Source organism: Xenopus laevis, chromosome 6L (assembly GCF_017654675.1).
Source record: "Xenopus laevis strain J_2021 chromosome 6L, Xenopus_laevis_v10.1, whole genome shotgun sequence".
Lineage (NCBI taxonomy): Eukaryota > Metazoa > Chordata > Amphibia > Anura > Pipidae > Xenopus > Xenopus laevis.
This window is the reverse complement of record NC_054381.1, coordinates 64,393,628-64,401,754: the sequence shown is the minus strand read 5'-3', so window position 1 is coordinate 64,401,754 and position 8,127 is coordinate 64,393,628. Positions and strand designations below refer to the sequence as shown.

The 8,127-nt window shown below is 41.4% G+C and overlaps 1 protein-coding gene across 2 annotated transcripts in view; it reads left to right on the top strand.

The window, feature by feature from the left end:
* Nucleotides 1-7,912: 7,912 nt before the first annotated feature.
* trank1.L (tetratricopeptide repeat and ankyrin repeat containing 1 L homeolog) overlaps nucleotides 7,913-8,127 on the top strand; it is a 60,740-nt gene continuing 60,525 nt past the window's right edge. For both annotated transcript variants that reach the window (XM_041566122.1, XM_018267569.2), the window contains exon 1: nucleotides 7,913-8,109. The gene's annotated coding sequence lies outside the window, so the exon portion shown is untranslated. The remainder of the gene's footprint in view (nucleotides 8,110-8,127) is intronic.

Below are 8,127 nucleotides of genomic sequence, written 5' to 3'. Positions count from 1 at the left end.
CTTTCTAGCCATTCCCTCTTATATTCATCTTCCATTCTCTCATTAAAACCTCTACCTGGTTGCAAGGGTAATTTGAACCCTAGCAACCAGATAGATACTGAATTCCAAATTGGAGAGTTTTTTAACAAAAAGCTAATCTAATTCAAGAAAATTACGGTAAACTACTACTTTAAAACACTGCTCTAACCCAAAATCACCACTGCAGCCAAATGATGTTAAAATGAATGCTAGCTCCAAACATGTGTAAGTACTTACAGATAATATCATTATAATTACAGATAATTTCATTATTATTAGTTTTCAAAGTCAAAAATTAGTATTTGGTAAAATAATTTTTTAGAAGAAACAAAAACACAAAACAAAAGTCAGTAATATAGACAGTTGTAGTTCAGTCCAAACAAGTTTATCAAATACAAACATGCTGAAAAAAATTCCAAGTGTTTCTCGTACATACAGTAATTCCTGGGGGAAAATAGGTATCAGGTAATAACATGACTTGTTTAAGCTGCTCCTCTGGTAGCACAGTGCTGCCCCCTGGCAATCAATATTAAGGTTTCCAGTTCCACAATATTTTCTAATTACTGGAATGTTATGTAAATTAATATTCTATTTTGTAATAATAATATGGGATCACTTTATATAATATTTTGTTTCATTTGATAGTACATGCATTTGGCACTATTTTGTGGTATGTGAACTATCCTCTGCTGTGTGGTAAAACTTTTATTCAGGTAAATTACTGAGTATATAGTTAAAGGTCTTTAAAGAATAAATACCAATATGTTGGCCTCAGAGTTCCACAGTGCTAACACCCTATCCATGTGTGATTCAAGGTGCAAGATCAAAGAATTTTGTTTATATAAACAGAATGGATTAGTACCCAAGTCAACATTTCAGTCCCCCAGTGACCATATACAGGTATATACCAGACCAGTTGCAGTAGCTCCAGGGTTCCCCTGCATACAGACACACTTGTGCTTACCAAGGAGCAGGAACACAGCCAAACACATTTATATTGCCATTTGAAAGTCCTGCAACTGCACTTGAGCCCTAAGTTCATCATAGAAACATTATACAGCATTTAGGCAGAAACACAGGAGTATTACCCCATTTATAGAAATTGATTTACATGACATTCATCATGTAAAACACAATTAGACTATTATTAATCTACAGATTTGCAGATTATCCTTAATACAGAGCTGAACAAATAAAAAGAAATGGACTTAATTTCAAAAGAGAGAGAATAACATATAGACATATAGGGGTAAATTTACTTAAGGTAACCCTCGATATTCGACTGTCGAAGTTAAATCCTTCGACTTCGAATATCGAAGTCAAAGGATTTAGTGCTATTCGTTCGATCGAACGATTAAATCCTTCGAATCGTTTGATTCGAAGGATTTTAATCCATCGATCGAACGATTTTTGTTCGACCAAAAAAAGATAGCCAAGCCTATGGGGACCTTCCCCATAGACTAACATTGACTTCGATAGCTTTTAGGTGGCGAACTAGGGGGTCGAAGTTTTTTCTTAAAGAGACAGTACTTCGACTATAGAATGGTCGAATAGTCGAACATTTAAGTTCGAATCGTTCAATTCAAAGTCGAAGGTCGAAGTCGAAGGTCGAAGTAGCCCATTCGATGGTCGAAGTAGCCAAAAAAAACATTCGAAATTCAACATATTTTTCCTCTATTCCTTCACTTGAGCTAAGTATAGGGGCGATCCTGGCCCCTGCTGCCCCCCCTCCCCTGGAAATCCGCTCTTAAAGTACCAGGAGCAGCATTTTTGCTGCCCCCTGGTACCTAGTAGGCGACAGCCTCAACTCGCCTCATTGGTGAAGCACCCCTGGCTAAGTAAATGGGCCCCCTAGTCTTAGGCAGTTCAACAGGATGAAATATATATAATACCTAAGTTTAGTGGGGGTTTAGAAGATATAAGTTTGTCTGAAAATGAGCTAAAGCCCACTGGGGATTGACGCAGCCAACAAAGGAATGATTGCACAGCATGTCTTGAAGACCTGAAAACAAAATACACGTCTGTACAAAATAAATATACACCTTGCTATTGTTTTTTACTATTATCCACTAACTCTCCTCATCATAGGCCCTTAGGGTAATGCAGGCTGGTGGTACAAGTACAAATAAATGACAGGACTGGTTACCCTTTGGAGCCTTGGAGTGCATGTAATGGAGTCTGTGAACATTACTGATACTTGTGCAGATGGGACCTCTAAACAGCACTATTGTTGTGTGGCAAGCAAGCACAAGTTTTAGGGAGTACAACTACAGTCTTCACACACCACCCTGTTATTCTGCAGCATGGTCCATAGCCACCGTAGAGTGTTTGCTATATGGTAGGACCAATGCTAGGCTCCCTGGTATCGGCCCTTGCTTCCGCCTTTAACAGCCGCCTTTCACCTCGGGAGAAGCCCTCAGCTAATTGGATGCCAGCGCCGCCAGGTCTTATAAAGAGAGGAGTCAAGCTAAGGTTTCTGGACAAGCAGAGGGGCATGATCATTATACAAAGTCTTGTAGAAGATCACAGTTAAAGGAACAGACAGAAAACGTAGTCAAACAAGCTGGATCGGTGCAGGCAGAATTCAGGCGAAGTCAGACAGGCATGGGTCAAAACCAGGATATCAATCAGAAGAGTCAGACAGGCACGGGTCTGGATATGGATTTCAGAATAGTCGGTTACCAGGCAGGGGTCAGGATCACAGAAGTCAGATAAGTCAGGCAGGCTGGGGTCAAAAACAGGAATCAGATACTAGATAATAGCAAGAACGCACCCAGGAACTCACAAAGACGAACCGTTTGAATTTGGCGCCATTGCGCGCTAACATCATCACGCCAGCGGCAATAAAAAGAGGAAGTGTGTGCCGCGCGCTCCCTAAGGAACCGGCGCTAAGAAGCAGAGGATCAGAGTGGCGGGCCTCCCCGCCGACCCCCTAGACCACCAGGGTGAGTAGTTATTACAGCTGTGTAGAATGCAATGGTTTTGCACATTAAAGATGAAGGAAAGGTGAAATCATTGGGGGGTGCCAAATGTTAGGCATCTCCCAATATTTATAATTGCTTACCTGATACCACGGGGGAATGGAACATGAGGCACCCCTCATGTTCGATATCATTCTGATTGCCCCCATATATGGATCACCCCATGTTATTATTTTCATTATAATATTAGATACTGGAAAGTCCTAATATTATATTGCAGAAAACTGGCTTGAAACCAACAACCACCTACAGGGGTCATTAATCCTGGGCACTACTAATGCATAATGTAATGAGGGTGAGGGAGGGTGTCCCAGCAGGCCATACTAAAGTGGGGGAGATGTAACCATGGCAGCTCATACTTGAGGACTCACCTTTGTGGGAGTATGCGCCCAAATTTACAACTCTTACCTCAGGAGGATACAAAGAAATTCTAGCTTGGCATGTATATAGGGTTTCTCAATGTTTTTATCCTTTTATTTTACCTACTGTTTGTATTTCTGTATTTTATATATGTCTTTTTTTTATATAAATGCCTTGTTCATTTCTGTAATATTATATATAAAATGTAATATGCTTGTGCTCTAAATGAATGCTTGTGCCTAGGTGTATTAACTTGTGTGTGTGTGGAAAGGGAAAGTTACTGATTTATATGCTAAATAACTAGTACGGCTAGCCAGGGCCGGAACTAGGGGTAGGCAGAGTAGGCACGTGCCTAGGGCGCAAAGCTGAGGGGGCGCCAGGCACGTTCCTGCTCTGTCGCCTACCCCGTGTCCGGTCCTGTATCTCCCTGACTGGCGTCTGTAATTTCTGTTTTAAATGCGCGCATGCGCGTAGTTTTGCGCATGCGTGCTAGCGCGTAGTTTTGCGCATGCGCGTTGGTGCGTAGTTTCGCGCATGCGTGCCGGTGCACACTAAGCCAGCGCCGTGCCCGGCCAGGTTGCCTAGGGCGCCTGGCCGGGTTGGCCCGGCTCTGCGGCTAGCAGGAGAGTGTGTTTGAATGTAATTTAACCCTTTAGCTGCTTGAGTGCTTGTTGAACTAGTAGGATCTAATCCTGACTCTCTACCATAGGAGAGAGTGTTCGATGCATTGGTGTATTGTGAGTTATTACCTGTTATAGAGAGCAGGGGAATAGTCACATTAGGTTTCTATCACCTGTTAATGATAGATGGTGGCTGCAAATTAATTTTCTGGATGTTTGGCTGATAGTGTCATTTTCCTGACAGTATTAATGTGTTCTTAGCATACAAATAATATAAACACCCTGGACTGTCAGGCACATAAAACTCCAAGGGGTGGTTCACTGTTAACTTTTAGGTTTTCATTAATTATATAGTTTTGACTTATTTGCTTTATTCTCCTGTCTCTTTGACTATGTGCTCCATTGATGTGTTGCAGATTTATTAAGGGTCGAATTGAAAATTAGAATTCGAATTTTCAAATAGTTTTTTTGGTCAAAACTCTCAAATTTGAATTGTGAATTATCCAAACTCGATTCGAGTTTTAATTCGAATTTTAATTTCGAGATTTATCATACTCTGACCCTTTATAGGGGGGATTCCTACTCCTCAGTACTTTCTCGGTCTGGCTTTCCGCCAGGAATATTTGAGTACCTACACCTAAGCTTGGTCCCAAGTTCATTGGCCCTTTTTGTCGAGATCACCAGTGGCAGTTCGTCTTCAACTACCTCCTGAGATACAAATTCCGAATGTCTTCCATGTGTCTCTCCTCAAACCTCTGACGCCCGAGTGTCAAACGTGCGCAACATCTTGACGCCAGTGCGTCAGAATGGAAGTCAAGGTGTGCAACATCAGCACGCAGCGTCATGACACCAGCACGTCCATTTGGCGCCAAAACTGGCCTATTTAAGACGCCAGAACATTACAGACCTTGCCCAAATATAGGTTCATCTTATTGAGTTCCTGGGTGTGATCTATTGCTAATTCCTTTGATTCTTGTTATTGACCTCAGCCTGTTATTTGGATTACGAACCTTGCTGCCTGGATTGACCCTTTGCCTGCACTTTGTTTACTCTTTTGCCTAACCCTTTTGATACCACGAGCTGTATCAAACTTGTAGCTTCCTCCTTGGTCTGCAAAATCCCAACAGAGCCTTCGGACCCTGACACTTACATCTCGACATTTTTCTACATTTTTCACTTATGCAATGGCCCCCCCCCCCTTATGTCTTGACTTTTTTGACATCCTCAATGGTCTTCCCTTTCATCTTGACATTTTTCACATACATAATGGTACCCCCTTACATCTTCACAGCTATCACATATCCCCACTTACGTCTTTACATTTTTCTCATACGCAATGATACCCTTTTACATCTCAACATTTTTCACATATGCAATGGCACCCCTTTATGTCTTAACATTTTTCAAAATGTTTTTCATACACAATGATCCCCTCTTACATCTTGACATTTTTCAATGTCCTCCCTTATGTCTTTAAATTTTTCAACATTTTTAACATACGCAATGGTCTGCCTTATGTCTTGACATTTTTTTACATACACATACACCTTTCCGCCTTTACATTTTTTACATTCACAATGATCTTAACATTAACATTTTTCAAAATGTTTTTCATACACAATGATCCCCTCTTACATCTTGACATTTTTCATATTCCCAATGATCCCCCTTACATCTCGACATTTTTCACATACACAATTGTCTCCCCTTACATCTAGATAATGACGATATCCCCTTACATCTCGACATTTTTCACATACGCAATGGACCCCCCCTTACGTCTCAACATTTTCCTACATTTTTAACATACACAATGATCCCCCCTTACGTCTCTACATTTTTCACATACGCAATGGACCCCCCCTTACGTCTCAACATTTTCCAACATTTTTAACATACACAATGATCCCCCCTTACGTCTCTACATTTTTCACATACTCAGTGGTCCTCATTTACATCTTTACATTTTTCAACATTTGTAATATATGCAATGGTCTTCCTGTCAAGATTTATCACAGACGCAATGGTTCCCTCTAACGTCTCAACATTCTTTACATACGCAATGATCCCCCTTACATCTCCACATTTTTCCACATATGCAATCTTCCCCCCCTTATGCTTTGACATTTTTTCTATACACAATGGTCCCCCTTTACGTCGTTACATTTTTCAACCTTTTCCACATATGCAATAGTCCCCCTTATGTCTTTACACTTTTAGACATTTTTAACATAGGCAATGGTTCGCCTTACGTCTCAACATTTTTCACATATGCAGTGGTCCACCCTTATGCCTTTACATTTTTCAGAATTTTTTACATACGCAATGGTCCGCCTTAGATCTCGACATTTTCCGCAAATGCAATGATCTCCCTTTACGTCTTAACATTTTTCACATATGCAATGGTCCCCTCTTACTTTTCAACATTTTTCACGAACGCAATGGTCCCCTCTTACATTTCGACATTGGGCCTCCTCTCCCCCAGGATACCCTCTATTGTTACATAGGTGTAAAAAATAATTTTATTGGTCTGGAAATGCAGTCTCATTGCTGAATTTGATGATGCAAGTTCAGGTCCCACCTTCAGACCACCATTATGAAACAATTCACAAAATACAAACATAGTGTAATTATGTGCATTTTTAAAGTTTCCAAATTGTTCAACCCATGTCTACTCAAGTGTGCTTTCCCCAGTCAGATGTTGCAGTGGTCACATCCCCCCATGTCCCTGTCACAATGTAGACAGTTCATGAGGACAAGAATGTGGGAACATGGAGTAACAAGGGAGCAGATGGGAGGGTTTGGCTACCAGTCAGGAGGAGCCTTGCCGGAAGTTTGCCTGGCTACTGACCTAAACCATGATTGGGCTCAGTTACCATTGAAAAATTTGTAATTTTCTGTTAGAGTGATTCTGCAGATCTTTAACAAAACAATAATGATCCAAACTTTCAAAGCTGCCCAAAGAGCTCACAAACTTGGATCTCATTAGGTCATCATTTGTGTCAGAGACACTGCATGTGCTTTTTTTTTTGGATCTGGGCTACTGATGAGAAACAAACAAAATGCTCACATCTTAGTAGTGGAAGGAGGAGGTTGTTGTAGGAGGTCCAGGTGCAATGCCCTGAAACTGTGGATTAAACCATATAGTAGTAGAGCAGGCACTGAAAGAGCAATCTTCCAGACCAGTGTCGGACTGGCCCATAGGGATACCAGGAAAACTCCCGGTGGGCCCAGGTGTCAGTGGGCCTCTTGCTTATAGCCATTTGGCCTATTTCATGGCCATTCCCTATTTCTTCTTGGCAATAAAGAGGCTTAATAATGGAAGAATAGAGTATAGTATGTAGAGAAAAAAAACTAGGAGAATAAAGAGGTTGAGGAGAGGAGGTATAATAGTTTGGAAAGTGGGCCCTCAGCCTAAGGTTTTCTGGTGGGCCCCTGGCACCCCAGTCCAACACTTTTCCAGACAGACGTGTAGTTTATTTGGAACACAAGGACACATCCTTAAGCTTTTTGTATCTTACAGACACTTAATCATAGGCTGATGAGAAACAAAGCTTGGGTTGCCTGATCACTTAAAAATGCAGGGACACCTCTAGAAATTTCAGCTGGAAGGGCTGAGGGATTGCAATTTCATTTAAATGCAATATGCTTTTATTAGACGTGGGCCATGCTGTAGTATGGTACTGGCTACTGGAATAATAGTATGGTGGAATGGGGCATTTTTGGAAGAGGCGTGTCAACCTGTAGAGACATTTTTGGGAAAAAAAGGAGCAGTGGGTCAGGGTCTGAAGTGAGTAACTAGAAAAGACCCTCAATGATTCTACATTCGAATGATGTGGTGGGGCCAGGCATCGCTGAACTGCACAACTCTGAACGTCACCTCACGTTCTATATATTTCGCCTAGTAACTGCAAACTATGACTAAACGTATTGTTGTTCCAGAATCTATTGTATATCACGCGTCCCAAAAGATATAACAGAAACTGAGATGTTCCATCAGACTATACGAAATTGACATAGGAGGTTGTAAAGGAGGCGGCAGTGGGCGGGGATAGACTGGAGTTCCCGGCTTTTGGGAGATAATGGAGAGCTAAATAACATTTGCCTCGCCTCCCGTGCAAAGAACAAAGGTAATCCTTCATTGGCAC